Source organism: Passer montanus, unplaced genomic scaffold (assembly GCF_014805655.1).
Source record: "Passer montanus isolate IOZ18808 unplaced genomic scaffold, ASM1480565v1 scaffold65, whole genome shotgun sequence".
In the NCBI taxonomy this organism is placed as follows: domain Eukaryota; kingdom Metazoa; phylum Chordata; class Aves; order Passeriformes; family Passeridae; genus Passer; species Passer montanus.
Genome location: NW_024371593.1, coordinates 3,677,633 through 3,699,467, shown reverse-complemented (window position 1 = coordinate 3,699,467; position 21,835 = coordinate 3,677,633).

The following is a 21,835-nucleotide window of genomic DNA, read 5'->3' as shown; positions in this document are numbered from 1 at the left end:
AATTTCCTTTTCCTCCTGAAATATTTTAAAACTCTTTGTCAGTCTCGACAGAAGAAGTGAGGGCTCAGAGATACCAAATTTGCATGAGTTCATAGAAATAGGTGCCTGTATTCCCACAAAAAGAAGGGAGAGGCAGGACCTAAACTGTTCTTAGACACCAGAGAATCTCTACTGGTCAAGACCCTTTACTGGACTCCCATGTCCAGATAACTTTTCAAATCAGATCTTCTCTCTTACTAGGCACTGAAGGCTCCAGCTGATCCATAGGAGAGCAGATTCATTCTGACACCTGCCCAGGGAGCTACAAGCTAAATCTCTTACAAACCATTAGCGACAAGTTGAACAAGCAATGTTCAGAAGTTCTTCAGCATTCTCTTCTTGAGAACAGGTATTTAAATTAGACTGGCAATCAGAGAAGCATCAAAATAAAGGGCTGAGTATCTTAAACATCTGAGTGCACTAAGTATGGACAGACTGGTCCTGGGGGTCACACCTGAGAAATGTGAGCCCAGCTGCTTTGCATTCGTAACATCAGGATAGCTGACCCCACTTCACTTGGGCACAGGGAAGTGTCCCCTTTTCCCCTGGGGAAGGTCCTTCCAACAGCCAAAGCAGCTTGAGGTGCTTTGCTGAGATGAGGATGGCTCACATCTGGGTCACTACTGAAATCCAGTGAAGCAGCTGCACAGGAGCTCATCCAAGAGGTCCCATCCAGGAGGAAATGCACAGCACAGTTAGAGAATGTCTCAGTGTCAGTCCTGCTGGACAGCTTGGTTCCAACACTAGGACAATGCACTGAGAATTTTCCTCAAAAGTGAGACCAGAACATCCTGTGACTGCAATACTGTTATTTCTGCTGGCTCAGACCCTCCCTTTGCCAAACTTATCACTAGTATCACTGGTACAGGACCAAACTTTCTCAGTACTCTGGGCAGGGGCAGGAGAAGAGGGTAAGGTGTATCTCTCTTCTGTTTTCATTGCAAATTCCATTCAGTTTATATGAACACATCCTGCAGAAAGAGAAGCTGATGCTCCATGTGGAGGAGCAGGGAATGAGTAGGACACCTTATCCAGAGCAGTGCAGAGTGCAGCAGGAAGGGCTGAGACGTGGCTGCACTGCTCATGCTTTGACTGCAGCCTGTTGCCTGGCCCTGCACACATTATTTCACACCTCTGCCTCCTGTGAGCAGCAGGTGATAGCGCATGCCTGTGTGCTGGCACATTTCTAGGTTCACAGAGCTCTCCTGCACACCCCTCACCTCCCCTTTTACCCTCCACTCCCTCTGGCAGAAATCTTGATGGAAACCCAGCATAGCAGCCATAAATACTAACACTACTTCCACAGTACAAGTTCAAGCTGGCCTGAGAGAAGAACTTAGAACAAAATTTAAAAAACAAGCATCACATTCTTAAACACAGCCCATGAAAAACAAGTGCCCAGCCTCTGGCACAGCTGGGAACTGCACTGCAGTTACTGCCAGGTGAGGTCAGAAAGTTGTTGTTTCAGTGGAGATGGGGAAGAAAAGGTAACCTTTTGCCAAATTAATTTAAGTGCCACCTGGACTTGAGAGATTTCCAGTGTCCTCCAGGCTCCCTCCACACTCATGTCCACCTACTTTCTTGCATCTTCTACACCAGTTCTACCATAGTAAACTAGGTTTCCTTGTCACCAAGTCCTCCTCTTGCTCTCCTATAATGAAAAACAGCTGTGGCAGGCATGTCCAAAACAAAGCTTTACACATTCCTGGTGGAACTGGCTCCTCACCGCCAAAACCCCCAGACTTTATATTTACTACAGAAAATTCAAAACACAACCACTTTTCCTCCTCCAAGCTGTAATTTCCTCCTTGACAAGCCTGTCAAATTTAAGATTTCACTTACTATTCTTATCTCAAGTATCTGCTTCCCCCCTGCCTCACCACTTAGCAAAGTTGACAGCTCTCCAGCACCATGAACATTGCTATAAGTAGCTTCTGTGGAGCAGAGTAGGACATTTTCCCTTCTCTGAAAAAGACTGCAGAGGGTGGTTTGAAGTAGAGATAGGAAAATCACCGTGACACAACAAGAATCCTTCTGAACTGTACTGGACCATCTCAGCAAGTGGACCCCAGTTTAAGAGCAGGCAGATGATAAACACCTCTCCTCTCCTGTGCTTTACTTTGCATTCTGTTTTCTGACAGCTTTCCCCAGAAACTAGTATGGCAAAATTCAGAGGGAAAGCCAGGACTTTGGATATTTCAGCCCTGTTTCTGCAAAGAGAAGCAGTCTGGGTAATTCAGCTTAAGTTTCAATAAAAAGAAAAGGGATAGGGGCCGTACTGTGAACCAATGAACATTTTATCCCTTTGGTTTGACTGCAAAAAGCCAGGTCTTGAACTTGGCCTTTGCACACACAAAAGCAATTAAATTGATTTTTGTAGATTGCACTCTGAAAAGCATGAGGACAAACATGCTTTCACTGAGTGATCATCTGTAAATCATGCCACTCACAAGAGGAAAAAACCACTTTATGCCAGCCACTGACATAGCCAAGACGTACAGGATGAGTTCAGGCACGAGCAGTGCCTGTCAATGTGTGCTGTTGTAATGAAGTGGCTTTAAGTACCACAGTGATCTCTGAATGAACTAGATGGAGTCCCACACAGCCCTCAGCTGCCACACAGGGGTTCCAGACAGGTCCTAGGATACCCAATGGGGTGTCTTTCCAGGGATGATGATTGGTACCCACACCACCATTCTGCTCCTCCTCGTCCCGCCCTCCAGCTCTTCTCAGTCACTGCCAAGGATGAGGCTGGTAGTGGAGGTTAGTGGAAGCCTCCCACAAGCTGGATCCCACTCCACCACACATCCCACTCACAGGCTGCAGTCTGGAAATGGTGAGGGGAGCACAGCGATGTGCATTGGCACAGTCTGTGCAGCCTTTCACAGAGAAGGTTTCTTATGGAGGCTGTGCTCACCCCTTGGTCTGGCCTGAGCTTTAATACATGCTCCTGCAGATTGCTCCTGAGGTCTTGTCTGCCTTTTGCTGCTCAATTCTCCTCCTACCCAGCAACCTTTGTTACAAGAACAAGGGCAATCTGAACTACCAGTGGCCTCAGTGATAAGGAGAAGGAGTGGCCACCAGCCAGGGGAAAGCTGTAGCATTGTACTTTCTTTCCTGACCTTTTTTGCCAGTTGTTTGAGCCTCAAGCCAACAATTTAAGTTATCAAAGTTTGCTCCAATATTATACAAACAAGCAAGGGGAAGTCTGAAATCAAAGCCAAGCAGAGGAAGGTCAAAAAGCAGCCTCTTCTCCCATCAGACCTTTAAAAACATTTAAAGACCTTTTGAATAGCCAGGATGTATTAAGACTACTACCACAAGGCTTGTCCTCCTTCAAGCTATCTTCAGGCAACAATTTCCATAACGCTGGAATTCTGGAGGCTTAGAAAGGAAAGTGTTTTGTCAGCCTGACTGCCAAAAAGCAAGTTTTCCTGCCTTTTTAACTCCTATCTGGTTCTCCTTCTCAGTCCAGCTACTTTGCTACACAGCCAGCATGACAGATCATGTACTAAGGAGAGATCACTCCCCTGCCACCTCCTCCTTGCTCCAGGTGATCCGAAAATCACTCAGATAATCCCAGGAAGCTCCACCTCACCAGAGTACCTAGAGGACATTAGTAGCAAACACCAGCCTTCATGGGACTCTCTAGAGCTTGTACCTGCAGCAGCTTTATTTTTGTTAAGCAGGGAAATCCCAGCCACATCCACCACCATCTCAAATTCCACCTCCCAGTGAGGTCCTTGGCCAATTTACTGCAGGGAGCTGATGAGTCTGTTAGCAGAAGTCCCCAGAGGGGTGGTTTGGAAACACTTGCTCCTACCCACCCTCACAACAGATTTTCATAAACTACTGGCAAACCCTGATATCTGCACTCTTCCAGCAGAAAGAGGTAAATCAATATACCCAACTCTTTTACCCACAGCACTCCTAATTTGTTACCTAATACAAATCTACCAAAAAGAAGGAATCAGCCCATTCTGTGTTGGCTCGCTTGACCTTTGGCTAGAGCATTGCTGTGGCCACAACCAGTCTGGCTGCTCCCGTGCCTCTGAGCCACCAGGTGGGTGGCCTTAGGGAAGAACTGAATCAGAGACAGCTTCTGGCCACCAGTTGGCAATCAAAGCCAATCTCGGCAAAATCTACAGAGGATGTGGTTGCCAATATTTGGTCTATGATTTCCTGTCTTACACACAACTTCATTGCCCTTTAGTGTAGATGCAGGGCCGCTGTGTGATTTCTACACCACCCTACACTTACCAGCTCCAGCACCCAGCTGCGCCCTCTGGAAGATTCCTCATCATTTTCCTGAGTGAGCTATGGAGAATAAGCAGGAAAAAGAGAAGAAAACCATTTTCATGTTATCCATAGACACATCTGTACAGAAATTCCTTTTTTACTGAATCAGACCTATAACATTACTGAAGCAGAACAATCATGGTGGACCTCTTTGGGAGAAAAGTGTGTGGGACACTTCTGTGCAGGAAAGATGTTTTAGATTGGGTCACGAAATAGTCAAGACAGGGGAAAAAAAGACAGCTTTGGTGATTTCAAGCAATAATCATAATATGCTTCTTATCTTTCATTACCCTCAAGAATTAAAAAACGTGCAACCTCTTTTCTAAAACCTTATAAAACCCCATAATATATATTTACTGTGCTCTTCCAGAAACAGTCCATGAAGCAGGACTTGTCCTGGCACAGACCACCATAGCTCTTCAGTTCTCCAGAGCAGTGTTAAACCTACAGGCCACTTCAGTCCAGGCACAATCCTGCAGAGCCATCCCTGCTAAAGGACCAAGTCTGGCCATTCTGCTGTTTTGGAAAAGTGTATATATTAAACACATGCAAGTAAGAGTGAGTGGTAAAACACACACAAAGAGCAGGAAAGACCCACTATTTTCAGGAAGGGAAGGGGAAAAGAGAAGAGGTTGTTACATTTCTCTCACCAGCAGCCATGCTGCTTTGTTGAGATGCAAGAACTCCCTGTTACAAGGTACTAGAGGTTATATGGTCACACCCAAAGCCATTAATTCAAGTCATGCGTGGAAGAGAGGAAGAGACTATGGTAACCTTTGCTGAGGACTTCGTGGAGCTGGAAGAGTTTTAGGGCATCTAGTCTTAGAACTTGACATGTCCAAACACACACACACACAATACCTGCAGCAGAACCCCTCCATCCTTGGAGCACCGTGCAGGGGCAGTCCTCAGCCTACAGCAGTGGCTTGGAAAGCTTGCAGACAAACAGGAGAGCCCAAATGAGAACCACCAAGAAATTTTCCCTCCATCTTCCTCTGGTGTCACAGCATAGCACAGGGACACAAGGCTGAGTGTGCTACCAGGAGGCAGATTATCATCTGACTCCCAGCCAGCTGCTGGAACCCAACAGCCCATAAGGAAAGGAGTCACTGGCTCCTCTGAGACCCTGCAAAGAAGGATTTAAGTGATTTACAATGCACTACTAAAACCCAAATTTTTGCATTACCTCCTCTCTAAGCTTTGAAGAAATCAAAAATTTCCAGTGATTGCTTTACTTGTTATGGGTCATATTTCCCTGCACATCTACTCACCTTTAAATTTTCAGATTAAAGCTTTGATCCTTAAGTGAGCATCTTCTTTGTTTAGCTGGATGGAATATTAAGGTGAAGAACTGGCAGACTAATTTGGCCAGGGACCAGTATTTAATATTTACTTTCTCTTGCAGAACCATGAAACAAAGTGGATGAAAGAGGTTCTTGGTCTAGCCTAGTAGAGGCAGTAATAACTTCTCAAAGTTCATGGCCCAGGTGACAGGAATGAGCAGTCAGTGTCCACAAGCAAGCTCTCATTCCCTGCCACAGATGAAATAAGTCAGTTTAGGCCCTTAGTGAAGACAGGCTGCTGCTTCTGTTACAGCAAACAAAGATACAGGACAACTCCAAGCAGAAGTGGACAACACCAAAGCAAACTTTTGGTTGCATATCTTGTGAGATGAGAGCCATGAGTGCTGACCAATTGTCATAGTTTCTCTCGAGAAGGTCCATTTTATTCTAGGATTTCAGCAGTGATATACTTTTGTTTCTAGAAAAAAAACAGTGCTGCCACAGGTCTATGCAAACATGCATGATATGGAGGACACTTGCTATTTCTCAGAATGCAAGAGCTGATGGGGAATAAAAGGGGTGGGAGCAGTGGTTAAGCTTCCAGGCAAACACATCTGAGACAAGCTGTGGGAAATATGTTTTTCGTGTGGATAGCACGTAAATTGAGGAACTCAGTGTCACCAGATGCTTTGAAGATTAACCATAAAATTTGTCTAATCTCTTTTCCAGTCAATTAAATTAGCCCATCAGGGTCTATTAAATGTGGTGGTAGAAATGCAACCTCCAGTTCAGGAAGTTTCTAAACCACTGATTGCTGAAAGCTGAGTGTGCCTTATGGAGGAAGCATATCCCAACTTTTAAATTTTCCCTATTCATTACTGGACATATGAGACACCCACCACTGCTTTGTGTGAGTTGTTATTAAAGGGTCTTTCTACAATTATAGATCTCTACCTTAGCAGAGTTTTAACCTCTCTCCAATCTCTCTCACTCAAAATGTGATCTAGTTAAAGGAAAATTAACAATATTGATAGCTGAGGAATTATGATGAAGAAAAAAGTTAGAAAGAACACACTTGTTTTGCCTCACAGGAAGAAAATGAGGACTATTAACTACAAACTTTTAAAATTAAATTACATTGTTCAAGTTGTCCTCTGCCCAGAGGAGAATATAAAAGGCTACATTTTTAAAAAGCAGGACTTCAGTTAATAATTCCAATAAAATTTCTTAATTGTAAAATTAGTTTAAGCATGATAGTAGAAACAGATACAGAATCCTCTTTGTGTAGGATCTTCAGGAACAGGTGTAAACAAATCATTGTCTAGATGTCCTGATAAAGTCTACAGGGTGGTCCAGGTATGTTGATCCCACCTCTGCTCATAGGCAGAATTGCATGATCTATCATGTCTTTTTCAGCCTACATGTCTGGGAGTCCCATGGATTCAGGATGCCAAGACTGAAATCAGCAAAGACTAAAGAATGAGAAGTATAGAGGAGGAAATACACGAGGGGGGTCAGAGCTGCCCTTAGACAATGTTTTATCACATTGGCATTTCCAAAGCCTTGTGAGGATGTTCAAAAGAACTGCTACACCTCACTTGATAAACACTCAGCACAAGGAGAGGAGGAAAATCTGCACTGGTGATGATAAGCTGCTCTAATAGGAGCAGAACTGATACAACTCTTTTTCCAGTAATATATGTCCAGTGTTCACTGTGACACTTTCAGCTAAAAATCCTTCACCTCCCCTGTTTCATGCCCACCAGGCAAAAAATATTGCTTTGCTGCTAGTTGAGAGTTGTGTGTAGGCTGATCATCTGTCTAGCACATGTGCTAGGCTGGCCAGCCCACATCATGTTTGTTTGGCAAAACAGATTCTGGGGCAGTGTCACAGCTGAGTTCTGCTGGCCTCCTCCCTGCTCAGGGCACAAACCTGCACTCCTTGCTTCTGCCCACCCAGGAGATTCACTGCATTTACAGACATTCAACTACTGCTCTCATTACAAGTCCTCTGCCTAATTCATCATCAGTGGGCATCACTGGAATCATCACAGGAAATCAATTATTCAAGTAGTGATTGGTTCACCTACCAGCATCAGTGGGATCCAGCTTTCCTCTAAGCTGTTAAATGGAAAATTAAGGGGTGATATGACAATAGTTTAGATGAACCTACTTTTCAAAGTAGAGGGCTTGCCATTACCACTGACAAGGATACAATAAACACAAGTTGTCACATACTAATATCTTAGAATGGTTTGGGTGGGCCTTAATCATCTAGATTGAACACCTCTGTCACGTGCAGGGACACCCTCCACTACATCAGGCTGCTCAAAGCCACACCCAGCCTGGCCTTGAGCACTGCCTGGGATGGGGCTTCTCTGAGCAACCTCCCCCAGTGTCTCACCACCTTTAGAGTAAAGAATTTTTTCCTAATATCTAAGTTAAATCTACCCTCTCTTTTAGTTTAAAACCACTACTCTTTGTCCTATTGCAATTGGCCCACTTATAAGGCCCCCTTTAATATTGAAAGGTCTCCTGGAGCCTTCTCCAGGCTGAACAACCCCAAGTCTCTCAGCCTTCCATCACAGGAGAGGTGCTCCAGCCCTCTGGTCATTTTTGTGGCCCTCCTCTGGACCCACTCCAGCAGGTTGGTCCTATTTTGGGGGCCCCAGAGGCCATATCCTGATGCAGTAACCTGGCTAGAAAAGGAGTGCACATTTTTAACTTTATCCCAGGACTTTTAATATCATCATTTCTCTCTTGCTCTCACTGCAAATTGCCTTCAAAGAACTATGCGCCAGACATTCTCCCTGTCCTCCAGCCACCTCCAGTTTCCCAACATCAGAAATATCTCATTTCTGGCACAGGTTTCTTCCCCATGCTGGCAACAGTGGTGCTTGCAGGTAATAATCTATTAGCTATAATTATATAACAGGTGCTGCCTTGGGAATTGGCTGCTATAATCTGCTGTATTAAAAGGATGAAAACATCATTTTGGTCAGATGGTTTACAGGCAAGAGCACGATTTACAGGACAACAGATTAAATTATATGCAATTAAATAGCTGGATTAAGTCTCAGGGCTTGATCCAGAATGTAAAACAGACAAGCATGCGAGAAAGAAACCTTATCACGGTCCCTCTCTGCACAATCTGTCTTCTCCACTTGAGGCTGAGACCCACACAGACTCTGGCTCATCCAGAAAGGAAGATGCCCAAAATTGCCAGCACTGTCGTGGGCAGTAGTGTTCTAGCCACTTACAACAAAGCCAAATGACAGACAGCTTCAGTTATTAATGGCTGCAAACACCGACCCTCTCAGCACTGCTGTGCTTGCTTCAAATCTGTGTCATCCTCTGCCTCCTCTGCTGAGTGCAGGAAGGATGTGGTTCACCAAGAATCATTTCCCAAATTCGTCCCAATTGCTCTATTAATTATACTTTAGCTTCAACATGAGGAAACAGTTTCTACCTTCTGCAGCAGGTCTATTTTTAGTGAAGCATCAATTTGCCTCTATTTTGTTATCCCTCACTGTTAGTCCTGCCCACACAACAAATCTGGCATTGATCACTTGTGGTAGACAAATATTTTTGGCTTAGGCTATGAAAGAGGCAGGAGGAAGGGTGTACAGAAAAGGAGGCTTAATAACCAGAAAGAGTATCATGAGAAACCAGAATTCATATGGAGAAAGCTAACAGAAAGAAAACAAAAAGGAAGGGTGGGGCAGAATGTGTTCTTAGTACGTGTTTGTGAATATAAATCTACAAAAGTGACAAGAAACCCTCAGCTTCTGCAAGTGCAAATTCATATCAGGAAATTCAAATTCATATGAAAGAAGGCTTTGGTGTTGAATAGCATTCCTGGTGTTTCAAAGACAGCCCTGCCTGCTGCCCAAGACCATCCCTTCCTACAAAACCATGGACCTAGCTCAACAGAGGAGAACAAAATGATCTGTCAGTTTTGCCAAGAAAATACTACTCTGACTGATGGTCCTGCTACTTGAAAGCGGAAAAGGACAGCACAAAAGAAAACATCCTCCTTGTCTGCCTTCATCCACCTTGTAGTCTCAGTCCCTAATTCCATGTTCTGTCCCTCACCCAGCCTATCTGACCTGCTTTCCTTAGAGAAGGTCTGAAGGTGAATCCAGAGCTGGACTAGATGCAACTGATGAAGCAGCATAAACTGTGTCCACATCATAATGCTTCTGCTCCATCCTCAAGATTTATTCATTAAATGACGGAATTGTTCAGTTTGGAAAAGACCTTTAAAATCATGGAATCCAACCATAATCTTCACAACTCACCTTGTAACCTGGATCTTCTTTGAGACTGCCCAAGCTGGGGAAGGTGAAGAAAAGCATCATGGCCAGTTGGCCTGTATTCTCTGTAATGGTGAAGGACAAAAGACACTGGAAAATGATAAAACTAACTGGAAACTTTATCTAAACCCCTACATTTGTGAGCTCAGCCTGCTTTACACAAGCCCTTCCATAGCACTGGCTCTCTGCTTTGGGCTGTTAAGAGTTTGAGAGCCCTGGAGCACCTTGAGGTTACTGCTGCCCCTAAAGCCCAGCCTGTGAGAAGCAAGGGGCCTCTCAAAATTAGGCAAGCCAAAGAAAGCTTGAAACTTGATGACTGTAGCTTATTGGACTCAGGACAGCAAAAAGGAGACTCAGCTCTGCCTGAAAATATCATTACAGCTATAGGTCCTGTTATAGACTGAGAAATCCATAGCATAGTAGAAGGCAAAGACAGAGGCACCAGGAAAGGCAGAAGGGACAAAACTATTCATAAACTGGTTATTAGGCTTATATGTGTAACACTTTTATCCTTCAGTTACTATTTTGATCTATGCTAGCCTGGGATATGATCTCCAGCCATGGTGTGTGCAAGAAAGGAAAATAATCCTCATTTGATCTGGAAATCACATATTCTTGACTCTGACTGCTGAAAGAAACAACTCCCAGACAGGCCAAGTGTTTAAATAGCTTGAAACTGGAATTTACTGCCAGTTTGGCAGTTAAACTGAGCCACAGTTTAGCAGTTGGTAAACCTGGACATGTGCCAGTGCCCTCGACTATTAACCATTCCCGTAAGTCCATCAGCATTTTTGTCATCTTCTTCTGGAAAACTGAGGAGACTGAACCAGACAGACAAACAAGAGAAACTAAATCTCAGAGATGCCTATAATAAGTCCAAACACACCAGCTGTCCACAGCTAGGAGTGTGTGTCCACCCCTTCAAATATAAACCAGAGAGAGAGAAGCTAAACCTCATGGAAAGACATTTGTCTTAGCACTATGGTCCAAAAGAGTCTTCAGGAAAGAAGAACAGTTTGGGAGGCAAATTAGTAACCCAGAAGAGCTCCCAGGACTGCTGTCAGTAGCTAGGAGGAGCAGGAAAGGAAGATTACCAGGCTCCACCTAGAAGTCTGCCCCAGAGCCCCAGGCCAAACGCTGCTGCCTCCCATCCACTCCCCAAGGTGTGGCCAAACCCAGCGCAATCACCGCGCCCTCGCCAGCTCTGTGCAAGGTTCATGGGCACTGCTGCAGTCCTCTCCCGTCATCCTCCTCTCCACATCAGCAAACAAAAGACCTGAGATAATACTGGCACATTTTTCTTCTGGATTCCCAAGTCTGTAAATGCCAATTTAGCTGGCTTTTTTTGTTGTTGTTGAGTTTAAGCAGAGGTAAACTGGCCTGTTTGGGATACCTGGAGAGAGCTGGAGCTAGTGGAGAGTTAGAGCAGAGAACTGTCACAGAACTGTCACATTAGCCAGGCATCTCAGTACAGAGGCAGCACCTGCTGTTTAAGGGAGGTTGCATAGAGGCCTTCAGTTCAGTGTTCAGCTATGGTCTCCCTAAGTCATCTTGGGTATGTCATCAGTTCTTCCTACGTCCTATTTTTCCTTATCTGTGAAACAGGAATAGAAATCTCTCTTATTTCTACACATTTTTTTTCCACATCAGATACCATATCCTAGACAAGTCCAGGACTGGTTGTGGTCTTAGTTAAGACTTGAGGCCATGAGTTCACAGTAGAGCTGAGCTTCACCCAACACCAAGGGAGGCAAACAGAGATCCAATCTTCAGATTTGCATTTCTCTTCTTCCCAAGGAGCAGCACCTCTGCAGATACATTCATTCCCACTGTGCTATCACTGCTAGGAGGAGGGAATCTTTCTGGAAATGCTCTCCTTCTACTTCAGCAGGGCAGAGATGTTTAGTCTTTGCTTCCTCCACAAGCACCACACCTAAACTATAAATCATATTTCAGAAGGGGGAGGATTTCTTTCGGAGTTTTTCCCCCCATTTTAACCTTTTGCTAGGGTGTGGAAAGTGAATAATCCCAACTGAGCATTCCTTACTTAACAAATTTACAGTTGGCTGCTTAATTAGGAATTTAATAAATGTGACTTAATTATCTCTTAATTAGATTGCCTTATTAATGCCCATGGCCATAAGCCCTTAGGGATCTCAATCTTGTTAGATCTCAAAAACTAGGCTGAGTCAACACTTGAATAAACAGCTGCCAATAAAATACCTTGTGCTGCCAAAGGTGGCATTTGTATTTTACTTGATGATTCCCTTCCCAGGTTGAACTCTGTACCTTTGCACAGTGCCAGCTAATCTCTGCTCTCAGACATTTCTTTTCTGTGTGAGATGCAAAGTAGAGAATAGACCACTTTTGACAGAGCTCACAGCAAACCAAGTTTTAAAAATCTTACTGGCCAGGCCATATTCCAGCTGCAGTAATTATGGTTCCCTTTACTTAATTCAATTTTCACCAGAAACCAGTTTTCTCCACTTCTGAAGAGCTGTTGTGCAATGCTGTCTTATACTGACAAGGCCTGTCAACATGACAGGTTTTTGGCATCTTCTTAGGTAGCTGAAGCAGCTATAAATCCCTCCTTGACCATCTAGGACTCTTATTACTGTTAATATTAGAGGAGAAGCACATATGGACAGCTCTCACTTCTATTCCCAAGTGGCTCTTTTCAGTCATAAGCAACTTCAACCTTTTCAGGTGGAATTTTGCCCTTCCTTGTTTCTGCCAGAAAACTTTTTGGAAAGTTTGGTTCAGCTGTTTTTTAGTTTTAAGACAGCAAGTAGGCGGGGGAAAATATAACTGTTGCTATGATTTAAAAGTTAAAATAAATATTCTGTCACCTTGTCTTGAGCAATCACTCACTTCACCAAGAAAAGGGAACCTTAAAGTTGGCTCACACATGCACTTGTTAGTTTTCCAGTAAAAACACATCTCAAATTAACTGAATCACATCAATGCCTACTGAGCTAACCTACCCAGGTTAAAATCCAGGCACAAATCCAGAGATGAGTGTCTTAGGCAATAACCACTCAATAGCAGCAATGGTGATAGAGGTCATGGCCCTTGAATGCTAGAAAAGACTCTCTATTTTTCCCAGCCTGTTCTTGAGGTCAAAGAAAGGTGATTTGAAGGAAATATTGCATCCAACTCCTGAAGAGGGGAAGATGATGCTGGAAGAAAACCTGTTCCTGATTTTGGTTTGAAAAAGTAGAAAAGCAATCAGCACCTACCCCCAAAAAATCCTGCTCTTAATTCAGTACAGAGTAGAGCAGCAGAAACAGCTGAATCAGTGCACAGCAGATGAGGCAGCAACACCTGGGAACAAACACCTGGTGAGGTGACAGCTCAAAAAGGGCCTGCAGCTGGCAGAACAGCAGCAGGGAGCCACAGGTTCAACACAAGGCTCTTGCCCAGCTGAGTAAGGCAGGAGAGGGCACATCAGACAATGAAAAATCCCCTGGTTTTGCAATGGCTGCCCCCACTCCAGAAAAGGTTAGAAACAGATCTTTATGAAAATACATGGATTTGAGGTCCTTGTACTCAGCAGACCATCTCTTGTCCTTCTAAGGCACACTGAGCCTTGGTACCATATTTTCTCTCCAGCAATGTGAAGTATCCATTGTCTCTTACAATGCAAAACCTGTACACATTTTCACCTAACCTGGCAATAAATAAAGGTTTAAATAAATAAAGATGTGTTTCCTGGCAGGCAGTTTGTTTCTCTCCCAAGCCACCCTGAGTGGTCTGTTCAGCTTTATAGCCAACATGGACTGCTGTGGCACAGCACACTGAGCAAACATCCTGAGCAGCTTTGTTTAGGGTTGACATCTCTGACAGGGAGCCAGTGCCTTGTGGAAAGCTGCAATGCCAGACTGAGAGCAGGACAACTTCTGTTTCCTTTCCCCCTTACCACAGATCCTTCTTGTGTTAAAACAGGAGAAGCTGTATTGCCAGAAATGGGGTGGGAAGCAGGAAACTGGACATGAGAGGCCCAGTCACTTCTCTTGACTTCACCACTCTCCTCCTGTGCCTCCCTCAGTTAGTTGCCACTTCTCCACATCTGCTCTCTGTTGTACCCCAAAGCTGTCTTGGCTGTATAGGTCACGAGCACTTTAAGCCATGCAGCATCTCAATATATGTATGGCTCCAGCCAAATGCAATGGGGACCATGGCTAAAATATTTAAAATAACTAAATATCAAATAATAAACCCCCTATTGCATAGGAGGGGCTGGTCAGCTTTTCTTCTTTTTATGTACTGGAAGGGTAAATGCTCCGTAGCACAATTCTGTGCCAGCTAATCTGGGAAGTGCAACATTAAGGAAGCATCTTACTTCTTTGTTCCCAGATGTAAAATAACTCTGGCCTTTGTGTGACAGCCACAGAAGGATGGAGGACAGATCCCACCAGTAAGTGTTTCAGAGCATGAACAGCAAGGCTCCTCTTGTCACTGAAATTCACATTACTCAGTTTCAGACACCTGTATCTGGGAGGAACAAGGTACAGCCACTCACCCCTCCATGCTCTCACCCATCCCACAGCTGCTGCTTTCCTGCTGTCCAGGCCCACATCTCCAGCCAGTCTCACAAGCAAGGGAACCTGGTGCTCTTCAACAGCCTGTCCGTGCAAGGAGCACTCTTCCTGAGCAGGCAGCCAAAATTCAACAGATGGGGTGCTTGACAAAACTTCAAGGACCTGTCTCCTCTTCCTTCTGTTCCCTACTTCAAAACAGCTTGTTTTACACAGCTTGCTGAACTCTCCCTTGTTCTGCCCTCCCCGATTCTGGTGAATAAAGCTGTGAGAGCCACAGAGAAAGAACAGCCACCCATCAGCTTATTTTCAATTCTCCTGTCCCCTTCTCTTCTGAGTCAACAGGGGAAGCCTTCCCTGAGGCTTCCAAAACTAAAATAGCAGTAACTAAAGCTAAAACACCAGTGACCCCTTTCTGCTGCCTGCACACACAGATCCCCCAGAAAGCAGTGCCAAGGACAGCCAGTAGCTCTGGCCCCACAAGTGCCAGGCCACCAGGGGAAGAGGAAGTTGTTATCAGGCCCCAGTAACACAAACCAGCTGTGCTTGGTAGGGCAGCTACTGCTCACCCCTGCTGCTGAGCAGCAGCTGCGCTCCAGAAACCTTCTGCTTTGGCTTGTGGTCCAGATCCAATGAATAAGGAGGCACCTCAGGAGGTCCCAATGAAATCAGCACCCAGTCTTCATTTGCCTGAGCTGTTTCAGCAAATCAGCCCACAGACCTTACTAGCAGGGCCTTTCTCTGAAGACACCCCTTTCTCTGTGAGTTTTGCTGGCTCAAAAAGGTGATGCTGCAGCACTTCCCAGTAAGTGACAGCTGTAGATAAAATGTATTAGGCAGGCACATTGGAAACCTTGCAAAAAAAACCTCCAAAAACACAAACCTGTCCATCTCAGCCTTCCACTGACCTGCCTTGGCACCTCAGCCCCACCTCAGCTTGCAGCACAGGTTGCTCTCTCTGTCCCACACCCTTGCTCAGCTCCAGCAGTGCAATTCAAAGCCAGCTGCTAGTGGTAAGGGTCTCTTGTGAAGCCTAGAAGAGGGATCTGCACTGGAAAAAAAGCCTTCAACAAGGCTGTTCTAGCTGGGGGATAAGCAAAAGACAAGGTAAAGTGATTTAAAATGCACCATCCCCAGAGGTACTGCTGACTCCTACCCAGTTTACCTGTCAGGAGCATGGGAAACTTGCAAAAGGACCCATGCAAAAGCACTCATGCAATCTCCTCTCTCCCAGAGTACATAGCTGGTCCAAGCCAAAATGTTGTACAGAAAATAATTTTCTCAATGTCAGATGCTAAATTTATCTGTGTAAATATTATAGCAGTAGGTTAACAACACAGGCTGCATCTCCACCCAGCCCACACAGCATCAGAAGGCAGGCAGGTCAGCTCCAGCCCAGGTTTCAATTAAAGAGCACATTGCAGTTAAAACTGTCCCTGCCTGCTTTGCTTCGGGGTTTAAAGTTCCTCCACAATGCAGCTGCTTTTAGTGCAGGTTTGTTATTAGTCTCATCTACATTATGGCTTCCTCATCCCACTGGAATGCCCAGGAAACCCATGGAGAGAGAACAAACAGATGGCATGTCCTGGGAAAAGGTACAGGGACATTTGATAAGTGGAGCTTAGTCTTAATTATAAAGGATTTGTAGTGTAATAAATCTCAGAATAAGAACTAGCCTTGCTCTGGCACCTTGCTGGTCATTCTTGGCAGGAAATGACAAGACATGAAGGAATATTAAACCTCCCAGCTGAGGGCTGGAGCCAGATTCAGAGATGTGGAGGAGACATCTCAGATTATACTTTTTTTAAAAAACAGGAGAGATCTTGCACTTTCCTTTGAAAAGAGCCATGGCATCTGTGTTGGCAATAGGTGAAGAATATATACTTCAAAGTTGTTGTGGGACAATTCCTAGACCAAGACACACCCACATGAACACACACCACGAGGGTGGGAAGGAGCAGCCACAGTGGGCATCCACACACCATGGAGGGACATGAGGCAGCCCCACCTCGCTGCTGCAGCGCTCTCTCCTTAGTGGCAGGCATCAGAAGAGCTTTAAAGCTAAGTTGAGAGAAGGACATGGTAATGTAGCAAACCTTTACCCAGTCCTGTGGCTCTGTGACTCTGGATCTACCCAACCCAGTGTTTTCAGCCAGCAACTCAATGGGGAGACAATTGACTTGAGCACAAATAGCACGTACCTCAAAGAATATTTCTGTTCTGGCTTTTCATTCCCTCTGCAGACAGTTCTGTACAAATGCATTCAAAGGAATATTTTGCTTTTATCTGGCCAACAATCATGTACACCCAGAAGCATGAAGAATAATAGCCCAGTCCATGTTCTTCATGGAAGTTCCCAATCTTCCTTTACCTTTATCATGCACACGGATCTCTCCAGCTCACGTCCTTCATTGTTTCTCCACAGAAGAGTTCTCAGGTCATCCTTTCATTGCCAGGATTTTTCCTATGCTACATGAGGTCTGTAAGGATTTAAACTCCTATAGGGATGCTACTTCTTCCCTTGGGAGATCATTACAGGGTTTGACAGCTCTCACTAACATTTTCCAGCATTTCCTGCTGTCAAACAAAACTGCAAACATTCAACAAAAAGTACACTCTACCGAGCCTCACACACACTAATGGCAGAACCAAGGCTCACAGCTGGAAAAAACCACATGGGCTGTCCTGCTGCAAGCCACGTGCATCTGCTGCCCACGTGGAGCCCTCCATCCCTTTCAGCCACTGCTCCCCTTCCTGCTTTGATTCACATGGATGTGATTTTCAACAGGTGAGATCATCTTTGGAAGAAGTTTTATGTTTGGCTATAAACAGGCCCCAGGACTGTGTGATTTGGGAGAGGCACGGAGGCTGTGTTCATGGGGCTCACCATTTCCTTCCAAATGGGTGCTCACTGCATGTCACAAACTGCTGGTGTATGAGATTGCTCTTTCCTGAAGAAGAGTCTCTCTACTTCTCCTTGCAGACTGAAGTAGGATGAAAAGTATAAAAGTATCCACAAAAATTCCCAAGGCAGTTTTGGACCACAGGAATCTGCCTGACCCTCTGTGAGATGCTGGGGATTTAAAACCCCAGCTAAGAAAAGCTCCATTGAAAACTGACCCACTCCAGGGTGCCATTAGCAGGGAAGGTCATGGTGTTCTGAAGATCTTTAGCCCAATACCACTTCAGTCTAAATACTGAAGACATGTAGGTATATGTAAAAAAATCAATAAATTGGGGGGGAAAAGCAGAAAACAACTTGCCTTGAGCTCTTACAACATCTCTGTAGTACACTTTGACCCAGCAATCAGGAGACTGAGATAGGACAGCTGTCTTTTTTCCTGCTGATCAGACAGCTTTTTGCCTGGAACTCGCAGGCACTGGCTGTAGCACACACAGCACTGCTGCTGCTCTCTCACTGTTGGGAATACTCACCAGGAAGCCTGCAGGAGGAATCAGCCTAGAGCTGTCTTCTGCCAGCACAAAGTGCCCATAGCTGAGCTGGTCAGAAGTCCACAGCTCATCCAAAGTTCCATTTACCCCCTGGCCCTTGAACAACCGTATTAGTACCTCCCTACACAACAAGCTTCACTTAGTTCTGACAAAAGGCATCAGCAAGGATTTCAGCTGCTCCCCAACAGTACTGCCTTTGCACCAATATCAGCAAAGCAAACTCTCTCTTCTGGTACTTTACAGGCTCATCTGTTCCCTGGCATCATCTGGATCACACAAGGCACCACACCAGGCTAAGGATACTGTCACTGCCTGATGACACAAGGATGCAGGACAAGCTGGCAGCCACTGTGCACATCCCCACTCCTCTACTGCAGTGAAAGGTTTCAGTTTTGCAAGAGCAGGGGAACTTCTGCCCCATGGTACAGCCCATGTTGGTCATTAGTCAGCTTCTGAGTTCAGCTTAACTGCAGTGACCAAGGATGAGCAAAGTTGCTCAGGAAAATGCCTACAGTGGGTGCAGCACTTGTGAGAAATCATAACATACTTTTGAAAATTCCCACTTGGCAATCTGCAGCAGTGACTGTGATCTCAACATTTGAGAGCAGATTAATTTAAACTTTAGAATGCGATTAAATCTTGATTGGTAGTTTTTGTTTTAACTAGCCATGATATCCACTTTTAAATGTGAGCTTTTTCCAGCTGAATAAAACCCTCCTCCTTTCTTTTCAGTTCCTCAGTGTTTTAAGTTTGTGAATACTGTTACATCTTTCACATTTCACAAGCCTTGCCTATACCATCTGCAGTAAAGAACAGAAACAAGTTGCTTAAGTCCATGACCCTCAAAAACAGTGTAATTGTTTTCGCCTGTCCCAGCTTTAAAGAGTTAAAATATTTTAGCCACTTTTTGTGAAGACAAGTTATTTGTTTGCTTTTTCAAACAGATGGTATAATCCAGTCCAAACAGCTTTAGCCCATTTAATTTGGACCAGCAGGATGCTGGGCAAGTTCTGCGTGCTTGCAGAACCTCTCCTTCAAACATCGTAATACAAACATAACTCCAGCCAAAGCACAAGCTGAACATCACCCAGGGCTAACCAGGAAGCCCCGGATCAGGCAGAGACTTTTTCCCAGATCCTCTGGGGTTTCCCTGCCAGAGGGAAGCTGATCAGACAAGCTCTTGTGGAGCCCCGCAGCACAACCTGCTGGCATTTCTCAGCCAAGGCAGGGCTGCTCTAAACACATCACTCAGCCCAGCAGCAGCACAGAAAGACAAGACCCAAGGACGTGAAACTGCAAGGACATCGACCCCAAACGCTGCAGAGTAAAGACCAGCTTTCCCTACTATACTCAGCAAGCCAACAATCCCAAAAAGTCTAAGCAATGCCTAACCCTGAACTACCTAGTCCTTCCAGCAGACAGGAATCAATACAGCTCTAGGCTCTGCTGTTCTTCAGCCTGGTTTCTTCTAGAAAAACACAATCTTACGAGCCCATACTTCATGCAAGATGAAAGCATTTGCCTTTGAACCCACGGGCCAACTTCAGCCAAGCACAACAAAGGAAATGAAGTTTCATGAGACTCAGAGGCCATGGAAAGGAGGCAGCTGGAGTTGCCCTGGTCAGGGAGATGTTGCAATCTGAACTTGCTGTCACAGCTTAACCCCAGCTGGCAACTGAGTACCAGCAGCTCCTGGCTTGCGACAACTAAAATATCAGAGTATTGTCAATGTTTTTGTCATACTAAATCCAAAACATGGCACTGTACCAGTTAGTTAAAAGAAAATTAACTCTCACCCAGCTGAACTAAGGACACTTGCCTTTACTGCATACCAGAGAACCCACAGTGGAAAAAGCCCTCAGAAATGCTTCAGCAGAGAAGGGCTCAGGTTTCCTTTTTTGATGCCAAAAATAAGCAGCCACCAGACAAATCCAGAGAAACCAGCTCCATGACACCTCCATTTCCAGACCTTCCTGAGCATTTTCCAACTACATGCAACAGCTGCTTTAAAGATCCTGCTAAAGAGTTCTGCATATGCTCTTTAATTCTCTGGACACTGCATGGCATATTGCAAACTCATATTTGCAATTGCAAAGTTCTTTCCTACTATTCCTTTAAATGTTTTAATACTCCATTATTTCCTTTCTTCTCTTCTGTCTAGAGCAACGTCCTTCTAGTATAGGTATTTAAACAAAAGGGAGGTGGCATTTAGAATTAATCTCATCTAAATTTAATTCCAGGATGTTCCTGTTTTAGGCCATACAACAGGTTGAATCCCAATATGCATCAGATCAGCAGAATATTGTTCTTGGCATGTCCTTGGCAGATGTGTTCTAGATAACCTGGTAGGACCCTATCTATTGTTATATTGTGAATTCTGCAAGCAAACTTCCAAAGATATTGCATTTTCTCCCTCAAGATACTATTACCTCCTTCAACAGTACACCATGAAATGCAGTAGATGGGCCACCATGTGAGGCATCAAAAGCAAAACAAGGGAAGCCATTCCAGGAGGATGATATCAGCCCAGAGATAAACAACAGCATGGAGGTAGAAACAACCAAGTGGATGTTTGCTGCTGGTGACCTCCAGCTCAAAGAGCCAGAAGGGAAGAAACCCTAATAGCTTTAAATTTGCAAATCAAGTCACTACTACAGAAGAGCCCTTTAGAAAACTGCACATGCAACCCTTTCACTGCCCACTGCTCTCCTTCAAGGCTTACAAGTAGCTAGACAAATCTTTACAACTGGGTCTCAATGTACAAGCCAGAAAACACACCTAGCCTTTCAGAGCCAAGGCTCCAGCCCAGATTTTCACAATTTGGATTTTTTTCATTTGTTTGTTTGTTTTTAAATGCCTAAACTGAGCTATTATGAGACCATTGGACCGCAAAGAAAAACCTACTTCAGCTGGCACTGCAATTTGAGCACCACTGAGAGAAGACAAGCAGTAATGGTTTTAAACTAAAAATGGTCGATCCACACTAGATATAAAGAAGAAAATTTTCATTACGAGGGTAGTAAAATACTTGAACAAGTTGCTTAGAGAGGCGGTGGTTGCTCTATCCCTGGAAACCTTCATGGTCAGGTTAGACAGGGCTCTGAGAAACCTGGTCTAGTTGAAAAACTCCCTGCTACAGCAGGGGGGGTTAAAACTAGATAACTTTTAAAGGTTCCTTCTAACCCAAATCATTCTATGACTCCATGGTAAACAAAGATCTCCACCTTGTATGCAGAAATGCACTGAGGTAAGACTCATTCTGGTTCTCATCCTTACACTAAAAGGCTCAGTTTCTGTTGAAAAAGTAATTCAGACCTGGAAGTGCAATAACTCAAGTGAGAACAGAAAAGACAGGCTGTGCCAGTATCTGATGAGGAGACCTGGATGTAAACATACCATGGCTGTGGGAACTGCATCAAGATTCTGATGAGTACTTACCTTCCTGTAAGGACCTGCTAAAAGGCCACAAAGATTTTTATAGTGGTGGTTTCATTTAGCCATGATGTACCTGTAATATTCTCACTATGTCCATGAGAAACTCCCCAAGACTCTTGTAAATAGAGCTGTAACTCAATTCCATCTCTTGTAATTATATCATTCCCATGTAAATTATCCCTGAAGGGCTTTATTTGTTTTTAATACACCAATCTTCAAGTTTTAGAAAAAACTCAAGGGTTTCTTTCAAGTAATATCACTTTCCTCTCCATTCCCTTCCTAGTCTCTCAAAGAAATTGGTACAAGAGTCTAATACCTCTTCAAAGAGGAAAGTAAATACCAATGCAACTTCATAAATTTCCACTCCAGAGAATCTGGTGTCCAGCTTCAGCTCTGTGAATATTTCCACAGAGGCCAAAAGACAAAAGGCCACAGTGAATGCAAAGTTCATCAGAAATTTCCCCATTTGCAG